The following is a 16,881-nucleotide window of genomic DNA, read 5'->3' as shown; positions in this document are numbered from 1 at the left end:
TATTTTGACCATAGTCTCGAGACATAAATTAGTAGCCATGAAAATTGATCAAAGACAAGCAGTGAGACACTGGCAGTGGTAAATTGGACACACTCATAAGTAAACGTGCTTATAGGCATGTGTTGCAGTTTCTTTCTTGTTGCCAGGATAAAGAACCCAGCCAGAAGCAGCTTATGGGAGAAATGGATTTATTTTGGCTTACAGGCCTGAGAGAAAGCTTTGTGATGTCACAGAGAAAGCATGGCATGAGCAGAGGCTGGACATCACCTCTGCCACAGCAGTAGAAAACAGCAGCAAGAAAGTATGCCAATGAACACTGGCAAGCTAAGGCTACCTCACCGTTCATCCCAGCAATGCGCCATCTCCGGCAAGGCTCCACCTCCCAAATTTCCTTAGCTGGAAACCAAGCATTCAAAAGTCATGAGTTTATTGGGGACACCCAATTCAAACCAGCGCACCATACCAAACTGTGACATTGTAGCCTTTCTGACCATGTTTTGGATGTTACCAAGTTGGTTACAGCCTTGGTTCAGTGATCATGCTTTTACAGATGAAAATCAGTCTCTCAACACTACTGCTTTCAAATGCCCACCAATCCTCTATTTCCCAAAAACCTCATATTATTTCACACTTTGTTAGTTATGTACAAGAAGCATCCTCCACTGTTTAGTGTGATGGCCAGTGCGTCACACCAGTTCCTTCTCTCATGCCATTCTGTTTCTAAGAGGGGGAATTCTTATTCACACCCTTGAGTCTGATCTGGCCTGTGGCTTGTTTGGGCTGAGAAGAATGGGGCAGAAGTTCCAGGGCTTCCCTTTAGGAACTAGGGCAACTCCCCCTTGTCCTGGACCTAACCATCATGCAAAAAAGCACTGGGCTAGTTTGAAGGTAGGCCATGAAGAAACTCAAGCTATCCAGTGGGTCTGAGGGCAGCTTTCTTAGCCCCCACAGCCCAGCCTACCAGTAGATGGACAGGCTTTGACAAATGCCCAGGGGGAATAAATAAAAGAGAGAATTCAGTTTATCCACAGACAAATACTACATAACTTGCATCTAGTCCTTATTCCTCTAAGCCAGGCAAGACCCCCCCACCCAACCTTTAAAGCCTTGCCCAAAGTCAAGTAGTCCCACCGCCCCCTCCTCCTCTGATACTTACCCTTTCTCCATTGTCCCAGGTATTCATACCTGTCACTTTCCATCTAATCTAAATACTTTGATGGTGGCCCATAGGAGGCTGAGGCAGAGGGGTTGCCATGAGTTTGAGGCCAGTCAGGGATACATAGTAAGATTAAAAATGATAGATCTCAAGGCTGGTACCAGTTCTTATATATTTTTGTATACCCCACAATGGGTATTTAGTAAATATTTGTTCACTAAATTAATCAATTCTTACAAACTCAGTCTTAAATGACTAACTTGGATTTGTTTTCTTTTGTGCTTTTGAGATAGGGTCTCACTCTAGCCTAGTGTGGTGGTTTGATTCAGGTATATCCCCATAAACTTAGGTGTTTTGAATGCTATGTTTCCAGCTGATGGAGATTTGAGAATTAACACCTCCTAGAGGCAGTGTATTGTTAGGGGACTTATAGGTATGATAGCCAGTGTCCCCTTGCCAGTGTTTGACACACTCTCCTGTTCCTATTGTCTACCTTATGTTGGCCAGGGGGTGATGTCCACCCTCTGCTCATGCCATCATATTCCCCTACTATCATGGAGCTTCCCCTTGAGTCTGTAAGCCAAAATAAGCCCTTTTCTCCTAAAAGCTGCTCTTGGTCAGGTGATTTCTACCAGCAATGTGAACCTGAGTACAACAGTAAGTTGGTACTGAGAATGGTGTTGCTGCTAGACACCTGACTATGTGGCTTTGGCCTTTTTGAGCCCATTTTCAATGGGAATGTGGAAGGATTTGAAACCTTGACCTAAGAGACATCTTGCAGTGTTGTAAGAACAGCTCGATGGACTATTCTGGTCAGAGTTGAAAGACCTGAATGCAGTAAGAACTGTGGTCTGTAAGGTTTTGCTTGTGAGGGTGAGAAAGAGCTTTGCCTGGACTGGGCTAGAAACAGTTTGTGTGAGATGCTTGCTATTATGCCCATGTCCTGAGGAGTTGTGCAGAGCTGCAGTGCATAGAAATGGACTAGTGTGTGCAGAGGGATATGACACAGAAAAAATGAAATCATTGGGTGAACTGCTGGCCGTTCAAGTTGCAATTCAGAGATTACAACCTTTGAGTCTGGGGTAACAGGAAGAATGCAGACTCTTTTTGAAGGGCCTTAATGCTCAAGAAATTGTCCTTGTTCTTCAAAGTCTGCTTTATTCCCCCCTAGATCAACAAATAGGCACCCTACCTGGTATTGGGGAGTATAAGAAATGCAGAAAAGACAGGGTCATTGAGTTTGCAACTTGGTCTTGTGTTTTGGAAACGGCCATGGGCAGTGGGAAGCAGGTTTGCTGGATGCCTGCATGGAGACCCAGTAGAGATGCCGGGACCATGAGGCGGCTGCTAAGGAAAGTTACTGGCCCAGATGAAATTTCCAGGACTGTGAGAATCCTAGCTGGAGGAATGGAATTGGAACTCCAGAGACTTGTAGCTGGTTAGAATTATCAGACTTGGAGATTTGTCAATAGCTAGAGTTGTTGGACTTGAAGCTACAGAGTTTGGTGTTTGCCCTGTTTAATCTTGTATTGGTTGAATATTTCTTTGCTATGCCCAGTGCCATCTTTTGCAGTGTGCATGCTTATTCTATGCCATCGTGGGCTTTTTAGGGGGCATTTTTTGGTATTATGGCTCAGTTAAAAGGCCTTTCATATGGGAATGTCTGAACATCATTAAGAGTGATAAAAACTATAGGGATTTTTAAAGTTGGATGAATACATTGCATTTTACATCATGAATGGTTATCAGTTCATGGGGCCAGGGGCGAAATGTGGCAGTTTGATTCATGTGCCCCCCCCTAAACTTAGGTGTTCTGAATGCGAGGTTCCCAGCTGATGGAGATTTAGGAATTAATGCCTCCTTGGAGGCAGTGTATTGTTGGGGGGTGGGCTTATGGAAGTTATAGCCAGTTTCCCCTTGCCAGTGTTTGGCACAGTCTCCTGTTCCTGTTGTGCACCTGATGTTGGCCAGGATGTGATGTCCACCCTCTGCTCATGCCATCCTTTTCCCTTGCTATTGTAGCGCTTCCCCTCGAGTCTATAAGCCAAAATAAACCTCTTTTTTCCAGAAGCTGCTCTTGGTTGGGTGATTTCTCCCAGCAATGCAAACCAGACTGCAACACCTAGGGTGACCTGAAACTTTTATTTCTACGTCCTGCGTGCTGGGATTAAAGGTGTGCTCCACCATGCCTGGCATAACCTGGATGAAAAAAAAAAAAGAAATTTTCAGACAATAAAAAGATCTTTTCACTAACAGTCTTTTTGTATTTTATTAGAGTACAGGTGGTTGAAGAGGTGCAGATTATAAGCCAAATAATGACATTTTAGAAAGGTGATGATGAATGGATATGAGTGGGAATATATGGCATATGAACATGTAGCATATACAATATTTCTTTGTAATTATATTTCATATATTGACAGTTGAATAATATATGCATACAAAATTGAAATCATATTTGTATGAAAAGTATTAAACTTTTAGACCTAGTATATGCTTTCTAGTTTCTTTTTATTTCTTTTTCTTTTTAATTATTTGAGGAAGATGCAGAGAGTTAGAGAGAGAGAGAATATGGGCACACCAGGGCCTCCAGACATCATTATAAATGAACTCCAGGGCATGTGCCACCACCTTCTGCATCTGGCTTTATGTGGGTCCTAGGGAGTTGAACCTCGGTCCTTTGGCTTTGCAGGCAAGCACCTTAATTGCTGAGCCATCTCTCCAGCCCTGTGCTTTCTGCTTTATATTTTATATTTATTAAATTCTACTGTAATGAATTTGTGATCGTTTATTCTTTTTTATTTATATGAGTATTCACATAAGTTTTTGAAGATTATGAAAATATTTTCTAGACAGGTTTGTCTCTGTTTAAATCTCAATCCACAGAATGTGCTGTGCTTTTGTTTGTATGACAACAACACCAAAATTCTGGGCTAGGGAGATGGCTCAGTGGTTAAAGGTACTTTCTTGTCAAGCCTGCTGCGCTGGTTTGGTTCAGGTGTCTCCCATCAACTCAGGTGTTCTGAACGCTAGGTTCCCAGCTGATGGAGATTTGGGAATTAATGCCTCCTGGAGGGAGTGTGTTGTTGGGGGCGGGCTATGGGTGTTATAGCCAGTTTCCCCTTGCCAGTGTTTGGCACATTTTTCTGCTGCTATTGTCCACCTTATGCTGGCCATGGGGTGATGTCCACCCTCTGTTCAAGGCATCATTTCCCCCTGCCATTATGGAGCTTCCCCTCGAGTCTGTAAGCCAAAATAGACCTTTTCCCAAAAAGCTGCTCTTGGCTGGGTGATTTCTGCCAGCAATACAAACCTGACTGCAACAGTGACATTGGTACCAAGGAGTGGGATTGTGCTGCTGGACACCTGACTTTGTGGCTTTGACCTTTTGGAGCTGATTTTCTAGAGAAATGTGGAAGAATTTGAAACCTTAGTCTAAGAGATGCCTTGCAGTGCTGTACGTACAGCTTGATACACTATTCTGGTCAGAGCTGAAAGAACTAAATGCAGTAAGAACTATGGATTGTGAGGTTTGGAGACCCAGTGTAGATGCCAGGACCATGAGATGGCTGCCAAGGAGAGCTGCCGGCCCCTGATGAAGTTTCCCAGGACTGTGAGTACCTTGCTGGAGGGGCAAGATTGGAACCCCAAAGACTTTTTTCTGGTTATAGTTATTGGACCTGGAGACTTGTCACTGGCTAGAGTTGTTGGACTTGAACGTACAGAGTTTGATGTTTGCCCTGTTTAAATCTTGTATTGTTGAATATTTCTTTGCTATGCCCAATGCCATTTTTTGCAGTGTGAGTGTTTATTCTGGGTCATTATGGGTTTTTTTGGTTTATTTTTGGTATTATGAGTCAGTGAAAAGACTTTGGACTATGGGGATATTTGAACATTGGATGTGATAAAAACTATGGAGATTTTTAAAGTTGGGTGAATGCATTGCATTTTACATCATGGATGGTTATCAGTTCATGGGGCCAGGGGTGGAATGTGGTGGTTTGATTCAGGTGTCCCCCATAAACTTAGGTGTTCTGAATGCTAGGTTCCCAGCTGATGGAGCTTGGGAATTAACACCTCCTGGAGGCAGTGTATTATTGGAGGCTGGATTATGGGTATTATAGCCAGTATCCCCTTGCCAGTGTTTGGCACACTCCCCTGTTGGTATTGTCCACCTTATGCTGACCAGGGGGTGATGTCTACCCTCTGCCCATGCCATCATTTCCCCTTGCCATCATGGAGCTTCCCCTTGAGACCGTAAGCCAAAATAAACCCCTTTTCATCCCAAAAGCTGCTCTTGGTTGGGTGATTTTTTGCCAGCAATGTGAACCTGACTGCAACGGAAATAAAGGCACTGAAACAAATGGTTTATTGAGTTTAAGACTTTATTGAAATTGGTGAGAGAGGAGAGAGAAGAAGGGAAGGGGGAGTCAGAAAGGGGGGCTGTGCACAGCAGACCAGGGAGAGCATGAGAGCAACGATAAGAGCAAGAGAGGGCCAGAGAGCGGTTGTGTGAGGACAGAAACAGTCCTGCCAGGGTATTTGTTTAGATAAAGGTCTGTGAGAGGTGGCATTTTCCTGTCCTCATTCCCGAGGTGTCTGCAATTACCATGACAGGAGGTGGTTCCCGAACCCCAGACCTAGTCCAGGCATGGTCAGGTGGGAGAGCATAGAGGGCTCTGGTGCTCTTGCTCACCTGGAGTCTAAATTTACCCATATTGCCTTTTTAAAAAAATTTATTTATTTATTTATTTGAGAGCAACAGACACAGAGAGAAAGACAGATAGAGGGAGAGAGAGAGAATGGGCGCGCCAGGGCTTCCAGCCTCTGCAAACGAACTCCAGACGCGTGTGCCCCCTTGTGCATCTGGCTAACGTGGGACCTGGGGAACCGAGCCTCGAACCGGGGTCCTTAGGCTTCACAGGCAAGCGCTTAACCACTAAGCCATCTCTCCAGCCCCCGTATTGCCTTTTAAAGATATAGAAGAAAGACCCTTCACCAAAATATCACCTAGTAAGGACCCACAATCGAAGACAGTAGATGAGTCTCACAAGGGGAAAGTCTAGCTGTCCATGTTAAGATTTCCCTAAATGGAGAACTGGTAGAACAGTATTTAGAAGGCAGTTTTATTTGCCTAAGGCTGTCATCTTCAGAGAGGTAAAATAGGAGTCGCAGTGTCTTCGAGATATCGGCAAGGAAAGAAGAACAGAGTGCCTTTTAAGGTCAGGAGAGGTTTTAGAAGTGGCCGCGTCTAATGTGTTTTGGATTCAGGATCTGCTGCTTTCAGGAGCAGCTCTCCAGCTCTGTGCCAGATTGCCCTGTGGGAGGCAAGGGCGTGGCTAAGGACATTTGGGAGGAACAGCCCTATAATGATGTCCTTTTGCAAAGCACTGTACTATTTCATGGGATTGAGGAATGGAGTAGAGATGACTAGAGGATATCTTTGGTGCCAGTGGCATTTATTAACAATATATAGAACATAGCCGGGCGTGGTGGCGCACGCCTTTAATCCCAGCACTCGGGAGGCAGAGGTAGGAGGATCGCCATGAGTTCAAGGCCACCCTGAGATGACAGAGTGAATTCCAGGTCAGCCTGGGCTAGAGTGAAACCCTACCTCGGAAAAAATAAACCAAAAAACAATATATAGAACAAAAAAAAAAAAAAAAAAAAAAAAACAGAAGCAAAGATTCCCAGATAATATACAAGCCAAGAATATTGATCAACAGAAGCAGTGGTGAAGGAGCTTTACCAACCGATGGATCCTGGACAAGCCCCCAAAATATCAGTGCTATGGGGACAAGACAGGGTTCCATCCTGTCACTATTAATAATGTGAGGACTTCTCCCAGACTTTTAGGGACCCCCCCCCCAACTTAGGTTAAACCCAGGATTTGTAGTTCCAACATTGAAAAGAATTCCAGGAAAAGCTGGGATAAAGTAGTAGAGTTGATTTAACTAAAGACACTAGAAAAAGTACTCAGGAAGAAAACGAAAGCACACCCGAGAGCGTGCATGTGGGTTTGTCCGAGTGTGGGATTCTCGAGTGTCCTGCTGGTGGCTACATGTAAGAATACAGAATATAGAAGTCTTTTGGGATCCCATTCTTTTATGGGTTTCTAGGGGACCCTGCCTTCTTTGTTTTGATAAGTGAGATTAAAGGGTGGCTCCAAAGTTGCTACAATCTAATAACATAAAACCAACAGCCGTAGTTTCACACAAGGGGTTTAGTGCACATCCTTTCCCTGTAAATGGGGTTGCTAGTGAGATTCCTAGAAAACCGCAGATTTACAGGTGGGAAGGGATAAAGGCCTTAAGCAGTTTTTAATTGTTTTCACATTCCTGCTTCACAGCTGTCAAGAGGTTTCAACCAGACTCAGGTGGTGGTGGTGGGGAGGATCCTACTCCTTTGTCATGTCCCAGATTTTTCCCTGTCTTTTTTATCCTGCCTCAAAATCACTATGGGAAATAACATGGTAACTCTTCAAAAGAATGTGAATGCAGGGCTTGGGAAGTGGCTCCATTGATAAGCACTTGCTGTGCAGCTCTGACTGTCTACATTCTCATTCCCAGAACCCATAGAACAGCCATAAGCTGTGTCAGGCTCCTATAATCCCAGTGAAATGATCTTATAGTCAATACCTCATGGCTGGGACAAACATCCAACAAGACACAGTTTATGGGGGGAAGGGTTTATTGAAGGCTCACTAAATCCAGGGGAGACTTCATCAATAGTGGGAGAAGCTGCTCACTTCCATACATCCAAGCACAGAGAAACAACTGCAGCAAATAAACACCCACACCAGCAAGAGTGAACTACCAGAGCTCAAGCTGCACTCCCCACACCTCTAGGCTGGAGTGCAGATCTTCCCCGGGACCTGCCCCCAGTGACTCCTCTTCCAGCCGAGGGCTGAAGACCCATGTTACACACCTAAGTCTGTGGAACCATACATTTGAATTATCATATTCAAACTACCACAACCTATAAGAAAGGAGGCAGAAACAAGAGAATTTCCCAGAAGCCCATGAAAGGACAGACAAGAAACAAAGAGAGATCTTGCCACTAACAAAGTAGAAGGCAAAGACCACCCAGAAAATTGTCCCCTGATCTCCACGTATGGCACTGTGGCTCACACATGCCAGCACACACACACACACACACCATACCACATAAAGAAAGAAAACATCAGTCTACTATTTAAACAATTAAAATAAAGTTGCCAGCAGGGCATGGTCATACACACCTTTAATCCCAGAACTCAGGAAGCAGAGGTAGGAGAACTGCTATGAGTTTGAGGCTAGCCTGGGCTACAGAGTAAGTTTCAAGTCAGCCTAGGCTAGTGTAAGACCCTACCTTAAAAAAATTACCATGCAATTCTATAACTTCAACTCTGTGTATAGCTTTAAAACAATGGAAATAGGAACTTTGGTTGAGGGAGGAACTCAGTGGAACAGTGCTTTCCTAGTATACAAAAGCCCTGGGAAAATCAAGCTGAGACAATGTCCCCATGGCGTCTCCATGCAGGCATCCAGCAAACCTGCTTCACACTGCCCATGACCATTTCCAAAATACAAGACTGTGATGCAAACTCAATGACCCTCTCTTTTCAGCATTCCTTATACTCCACAATACCAGGTAGGGTGCCAATTTGTTAATCCAGGGGGGAATAAAGCAGATTTGAAGAACAGGACATTCCTTGAGCACTCGGGCCCCTTCCAAAGAGTCTGCATTCTTCCTGTTATCCCAGTGCAGGTCAGCTGGAGCAATCTCAAAGGTTGTAATCTCTTAATTGCAGCTGAACAGGAAGCAGTTCACCCAAAGATTTTTCTTCCTGTGCCATATCCCTCTGCTCACACCAGTCCATTTCTATGCAAAGCAACCCTGCACAACTTCTCAGGACACAGGCATAACCTCCCCCCACACACACACACAAAAAAAGTGGATGCAAAAAGTGGTACATGCATCTGGTATTTGTTTGCAGCGGCAAGACACCCTGGAAAACATACACACACAAGTGCATGCACACATGTAAGCACACATATGTGAACACAAATAACCTAAAAAAATCTGAGCTGGGTGTAGTGACACACATTTAATCACAGCACTCAGGAGGCAGAAGTAGGAGGATTGCTTTGAGCTCAAGGCCACCCTGAGACTCTATAGTGAAGTCCAGATCAGCCTGGGGTAGAGTGAGACCCTACCTCAAAAAAATAAAAAATCTGAAAAAGGTAAAATAACAGGTCACAGATGTGCCGATCCAGGGAACTTGGGAGAAAGGAGGAATTAAGTAACAATAGGTCATCAAGAGTAAATTTTCAGAGTAATTTTGAAAGTACTTTACATTTATATTAGAGTTAAAGAATAAGAACTTGCACATCCATGTTTACTGTTGCTCTATTCACAATACATAGGAAATAGAATCAGCCTAGATGCTCAGCAACTGATAAATGATGAAAATGTGGCACATATGCACAGTGGAATTTTATCTACCTGTAAAGCAAGATGAAAATTATTAAATGCATAGGAAAAATAGGTAAACCTGGAAAATATTATACAGAGCGTGGTAACCCAAACCCAGAGATAAAAACGTCATATGTTCTCCCTCACATGTGACTCCCAGCTTTTTCGTATTTCTGTACTTAAGTCAGAGTGAGCATCTATAGAGGCCAGGAAGCAAGAATGGAGCAATGACAGGGAGGGGGAAAAAAGGTCTTTAGGAGAGAATAATGAAATGCATGTCCATGAGAGTGTAAAGGAGGGGCAGTGGTGGTGATGTTTAAATGGAAATGGGAACAGGGAAGTGGGGGAAAGGATGGCATTGAGGAGGGGTAATCAAACATAAGGATTCTAAAATACCATATTGAATTTTATTGCTTTATAAGCTAACTAAAATATATAATTTAAGATTTTGCGAAACCTGGCATGGTGGCTCATGCCTATAATCTCAGTACTTGAAAGGCTGAGTTGATAGAATCACTGTGAGTTTGAGGCCATTTTTGGCTATATATTGAATTCCAGGCTAGAGTGAGACCATGCCTCAAAAATAAACACAAAGACAGACAAGTTTGAATGGCGGTACCATATATGAGTCAACAATACTTCAGAAATCATAATTATGAAACAGAAATGCCAATGCCAGGTGTGGGATACCTTCCTATGAATTGTTGGTCTGGGAGGTCCCAAAATACTAAATGCTATTTCTCATATTTGCCCACTAGAACTAGATGGCAGGATCCTACTGCTGAAGATATCAATCATACACTTTGACAACAAGGCATAGAGAAAGCAAACTGGAACTTGGTTGGAAGCTTTGTCTCTGCTGGCTAGCTTTTGCAGTGCTAGAAAGTGCTATGCAGGCTGTTGGAGAAGCAAAGTCACCCATGGTCTTGCTATGCTGTGTACATTGCATGCTATAATACTAGCTTTCCAGGTAAGGTACGTCCACTGAAACAACAGTGACATGACTGTCACGAAGGTGATCAACTGACTTCTGATTGGATTTGAGGACAATTCTATAGTAAGAATTCCATGCCTGGTTCTATAAACCTGGTCAGAAGCTCATGGCTGAGGAGGTCATGAGCCCTAGAGGGGAACCTACAACTTTTGTTTTACTGAATAGACTTTTTTGTTTTTGTTTTTTGTTTTTCAAGGTAAGGTCTCACTTTCTAGCTCAGGCTGACCTGGAATTCACTATGTAGTCTTACGATGGCCTTGAACTCACAGCAATCTGCCTACCTCTGCCTCTCAAGTGCTGGGACTAAAGGCATGTGCCACCACACCCAGGTTTTTTAAAACTATTTTATTTATTTCAGAGAAGGAGATACAGAAATAGGGAGAAAGACGGGGGGGGGGGGCACGCCAGGGCCTCCAGCCATTGCAAACGAACTCCAGATGTATGTGCCCTCTGTGCATCTGGCTTACGTGGGTCCTGGGGAATCGAACCTGGGTCCTTTGGCTTTGCAGGCAAGCACCTTAAATAAGTCATCTCTCCAGCCCCACACCCAGTTTTAAATAGACATTTTGTCAAATTGCTTTCCAGGTGTGTGTGTGTGTGTATACAAATATATATATTTGCTCTCAGCCTTGATTAGAGAATCTTCTTTATGTAGTGAGCAGTAGATAATGTGACTATTGAAGGTTCACCTCTATTCAGGACATCTGGGTCTAGAGAGATGGCTTAGCAGTTAAGACACTTGCCTGCAAAGTCAAAGGACCTAGGTTTGATTCCCCAGTACCCATGTAAGCCAGATGCACCCGGTTGTGCATGCATCTGGAGTTTGCTTGCAGCAGCTGGAGGTACTAGTGCGCCCATATTCTCTCTCCCTTGCTCTCTCTCTCTCTCTCTCTCTCTCTCTGCCTCTTTCTCTCTCTCCCAAATAAATCAATAAAAAAAAGAGGACAGCTATATAACCCTTTCCAAGACCAGGGGAACATCAAGGGGAAGAAGGGGCAGCAAGAGGATGGGGAGTAATACTGTGAAATGTTGTTTCTCAACGTGACATGGTGATTGCACTCTCAAGAGACCCCACACTTTTCTGAAGAGTTATTGCCAGTTACGTGTCACCAGGGAAGAGTCATTCATTCATTTCAGTGGTACGGCCCTCCGACTTTACGCATTCAAGTCACCCTAGTTAAACCCAGTGGGTCACAAACAAAAAAGACATAAATTTATGAGGAGGATCATTGGGAAAGAAGGAGGGGCAGCAGAAGTAGGAAGAGGAAAGAGAAGGTAATATGAGGGTGAGTTATGATAAAAATCCATTGTATAGATGTCTAAAATTTAAAAGAAATAAGAAAGCAATTAATTCTACTTCCCATTACATACAGCGTCATCCAAGACTCTTCCACAGATGAGGAAAAAGGCTCTCTGGAACTCATCAGCCAAGCTCCAGAGTAACATTCCACTAGTACAAGAGTGGAGTCAGCGACTATACATAGCCCCCGCATATTATGTGCCTGGCATTTTGGGCATTGGAATGACCTTGCAGAGAAAGAAGAGAGGTTGGCAGAGAGAACGAATATGAACCCTACCTGCAGTGTTTCTTCTGCATATGTAGAGGGCAAGAGCCACACGGTGAGCATGTGTGGTTTGGATGGTCTCCATTAGAATATTTCGGCTGGGCAGTTGTAGCAGCTCAGTGGGCAGGGAACAGGCATTATCTGAACTCAGTCTCAGCATACACTGAGCTGTAGACTATATCATGTTGGGAGACACGCGAAGGCATATTGGCATGAATGCTCTGGCAAGGTGCTGTGCCTCAGTGCCTTTTAGTTCTTGGGCTCCTTCCAAACAGTCACCTTGAAGGTCATGTGGTCTACAGGCATAAGGCACTTGAGCTCCCTGGTTTAGCTTTTGAATTTTTTTTTTTTTTTTTTTTTGGTTTTTCGAGGTAGGGTCTCACTCTGGTCCAGGCTGACCTGGAATTAACTCTGTCATCTCAGGGTGGCCTTGAACTCATGGCGATCCTCCTACCTCTGCCTCCCAAGTGCTGGGATTAAAGGCGTGCGCCACCACGCCCAGCTTAGCTTTTGAATTCTTATTTCTCTTTGGCTTAAAAATGTATTTCATTTACTTGCATGTGTCTGTATGGGCATGCAAATTCTTTTGCTACTGTGAATGTACTTCAAATTCATGTGCCACTTTGTGTCTGGCTTTGCATGGACTCTGGGGAATTGAACACAGGCTGGTAGGTGTTGGAAGTGTAGCAGTTTGATTCAGGTGTCTCCCATAACCCTAGATGTTCTGAATGCTAGGTTCCCAGCTGATGGAGATCTGGGAACTAATGCCTTCTGGTGGCAGTGTATTATTGAGGGAAGGCTTTTTTTTTGTTTGTTTGTTTTATTTATTTATTTATTTATTTATTTATTTGAGAGCAACAGAGAGAGAAAGAGGCAGAGAGAGAGAGAAGGATCAAATGGGCACTCCAGGGCCTCCAGCCACTGCAAACAAATTCCAGATGCATACGTCCCCATGTGCATCTGGCTAACGTGGATCTTGGGGAATCAAGCCTCGAACTGGGGTCCTTAGGCTTTACAGGCAAGTGCTTAACTGCTAAACCATCTCTCCAGCCCGCTTATGGGTTTTATAGCCAGCTCCTCCTTGCCAGTGTTGGGCACATTCTCCTGTTGCTGTTGTCCGTCTGATGTTGGTGAGGAGATGATGTCCACCCTCTGCTCACGCTGTTGTGTGCCTGCCATCATGGAGCTTCCTCTCCAAAATAAACCTTTTTTTCCCACAAGCTGCTCTTGGTCAGGCGTTTTCTGCCAGCAATGCAATTCTGACTGCAACATGAAGCTCAAATCCCAACCTCACAGGGCTATCAGAAGTGAGGGCACTGATTGGAAAAGCGTGGGATCCTATGACTTGGGATGGTAATGTGTGGGAAGACCCTGAAGAATCTGGGAACACTGAACTCTCAGATTCTGCAGAAGTTGTTTTGCATGAAAATATGACCCCCACCCCACCCCCATGCCCTTAAGTTACTCCTTGATGCCCACCCATCTTTGCCTCTAGGCCAGAGGCAAGACTAGGCAGGCCACTAAAGGTGAGATAGAAAGTGTGACTCAAGAGGAGGTGAGGCACCCCCCCCTAAAGAATTTCAGGAGCTTTCTAACTTGTACCGGCAGAAGCGTGGGGAATGGATTTTAGCGGTGTAGGATGATGGAGGAAGGAACATAAGATTAGATCTGGCTGAATTTACTGAAATAGACACCCATTGAACAGAGATTTTAGATTTAACACTGCAGCTCATGCACTTGGAAGGGGTGTCAAGAGTTTATTTGATTGGTTGGCTGAAGTATGGATCCAAAGATGGCCTACTGTGAATGAGCTCGAGCTGCCTGATATCCCTGGGCTTAATGTTGATGGAGGGATTAAAAAGCACATAGAACTTGGGATGCTGGAGTGGATTTGCCATGTAAACTCATCTTTGCTCCCACAATGGGAGCATCCAGAAGATAGGTCCCTTCCACAAGGTGTCTTGTTGGTCCATTATATCATTGACATTATGCTGATTGGATCAAATGAGCAGGCAGTGGCAACCACTCTGGAGTTGCTGGACTGTACATGTGCATCAGGGGATGGGAAATAAAGTCATCCAAAATTCAAGGACCTTCCACCTCAGTGAAACTTCTAGGAATTCAGTGGTATGGGGCATGCAGGCATATTTCTTCTAAGGTGAAGGGTAAGTTGTTACACCTGGCCTCTCCTACCACTAAGAAAGAGATGGCACATTCCTCACTTGGGTGTGTTACTCTATCCTCTATACCAAGTGACTCAGAAAACTACTAGTTTTCAGTGGGGCCCAGAACAAGAGAAGGCTCTTCAACAGGTCCAGGCTGCTGTGCAGGCTACTCTGCCCCACAGGCCATATAATCCAGCAGATCCGACGGTATTTGAGGTGTCAGTGGTGGACAGGGATCCCGTTTGGAGTCTTTGGCAGGCCCCTCTAGGTGAATCACAGTGGAGAACTTTGGGATTCTGGAGCAAGGCCCTGATCTCATCTGCAGACAATTATTCCCCCTTTAGAGAGACAGCTCTTGGCCTGCTATTGGGCCTTAGTAGGAACTGAATGCTTGACAATGGGCCGTCAAGTTACTATGCGACCTGAGCTGCCCATTATGAGCTGGGTGTTGTCTGACCCTCAAGGCCATGAAGTGTGATGCACACAGCAGCAGCAGTCCATCAGCAAGTGGAAGTGGTATAGATGTGATCAGGCTCGAGCAGGCCCTGAAGGCACAAGTAGGTTACATGAGGAAGTTGCCCACATGCCCGTGGTTTCTACTCCAGTTACAACGCCTTCTGTCCCCAAGCATGCACCTATGGCATCATGGGGTGTGCCCTATGATCAACTGACTGAGGAGGAGAGATCTAGGGCATGGTTTACAGATGGTTCAGCACGTTATGCAGGCACTGCCCAGACACGGACAGCTGCAGCATTACAGCCCCTTTCTGGGACAACTCTGAAGGACTGTGGTGAAGGGAAGTCTTCACAATGGGCAGAACTTTGGGCAGTGCACATGGGTTTGCATTTTGCTTGGAAGGAAAAATGACCAGATGTGCGGTTATACACTGATTCATGGGCTGTGGCCAATGGTTTGGCTGGATGGTCCAGGACTTGGAAGGAGCACAGTTGGAAAATGGTGAGTTGGCCAGCCAGGCCAAATGAGCCAACAGGTACAAGAGTGGCATGTCTGTTGTGAGGGAAACCAAACACCCTCAAATTTGACTGGAGGCCTGCTCCATGGGAGGGAATACAACCCTGATACTGAAAACCTACAACAGGGGTAGTCATGAGCCCTAGGGATGTAATGTCTGCTGCTGTCTAGCTACATGTATATATTATGCTCACCAAACTGCCCACTAGCACTTCTCTTAATGTTCATACCCATATATTAATATTACTCTCAATTTTGGTTAGCGAAGCTTTTGTTTTCAGATGGCAGTGACCTTGTAATGACTCAGAAGGCACCATGGTGATGAGAAGAAGTGACAGAGGAGTGCTTAACACTGAGATATCTCTATCACACCTTCCAAGGCTCAGGGTACATTGCAGAAGAGTTGACAGAAAGAATGTAAGAGCCAAAGGAAGGGTAGGACTCCTTACAACGTGCTCCTCCAGACACAAAATGGCCTGGATATCCATGACTTCACAGTGCCTGACACTACCTACATAAGACCATCATAAATAGGAGGAAAAGATCATGACATAAAAATAAAAGAGAGGTAGGTAGTTTGTAAGTTTTGGAGACCACAGTCTAGATATAAATTCAACCTTCATGTTAAATCAAAGTCCATCACACAAAGATGGTCACTCTGCAATTAAAAAAAAAAAAAAAAAGGTTCAGGAAGTTGCTTTCCTCGGCGTTAGTGGATATGTGTGGTCTTTGTGACAGGTTCTGCCATGGCGTACCGTGGCCAGGGCCTGAAGGTGCAGAAAGTGATGGTGCAGCCCATCAACTTGATCTTCAGATACTTGCAAAATATATTTTAAAAGCTGAATATCTGAGCTCCGGGCATGCATAGAATTGTCTTGCAAGCACTCAATTATTAATTTCACAGTATTACCTGTGGACATTATCATGGCATTTGAGTATTACTCCTTTTGTTGGTGTTGATAATAGAACACTGGAGACTACACTGAAACATTGGAATATAAAAGCCAGTCACTTTAAGCCAGGTCATAAGATGCGTTTGGTTGATTTGGAGAATTTGAAGAAAAACCACTACAAAGGAAGGAGATCTCAGATTCAGGTGTGGCTCTATGAGCAAGGGAATATGCGGATAGAGGGATGTATTATTGGTTTTGATGAGTACATGAACCTCATGTTAGATGATGCAAAAGAAATTCATTTTAAAACAAAGTCAAGAAAACAACTGGGTTGGATCATGTTGAAGGGAGATAATATTACCCTGCTACAAAGTGTTTCCAACTAGAAATGAGAAGTGAGAAGATGAGAACACAAGATATTTTTTGGGGGTGTCTTCTGTTGGCAGTATAATTCTGAAACATTTGTTCATAGTGTTTTGATGGCCCTTATGTTGTTACTGTGTGACAATAAATGTGAGGTTGTTTTATTAAAAATTTAAAAAAATGCCTGGGACAAGAAGTAAAAAAATAAATAAAAGAGAGACTGAAATGGGGAGGAGATATGATGGAGAGTGGAGTTTCAAAGGGGAAAGTGGGGTAAGGGAGGGAATTACCAATGGATAATGTTTACAATTATGG

At 44.2% G+C, this 16,881-nt stretch overlaps 1 pseudogene; it reads left to right on the top strand.

Moving 5' to 3' along the window:
• Positions 1–16,056: 16,056 nt before the first annotated feature.
• On the top strand, positions 16,057–16,615 carry LOC123455773 (annotated as a pseudogene).
• Positions 16,616–16,881: the final 266 nt, after the last annotated feature.

This window comes from Jaculus jaculus, chromosome 18, assembly GCF_020740685.1.
Source record: "Jaculus jaculus isolate mJacJac1 chromosome 18, mJacJac1.mat.Y.cur, whole genome shotgun sequence".
In the NCBI taxonomy this organism is placed as follows: domain Eukaryota; kingdom Metazoa; phylum Chordata; class Mammalia; order Rodentia; family Dipodidae; genus Jaculus; species Jaculus jaculus.
This window is presented reverse-complemented; position numbering and strand designations above follow the sequence as displayed.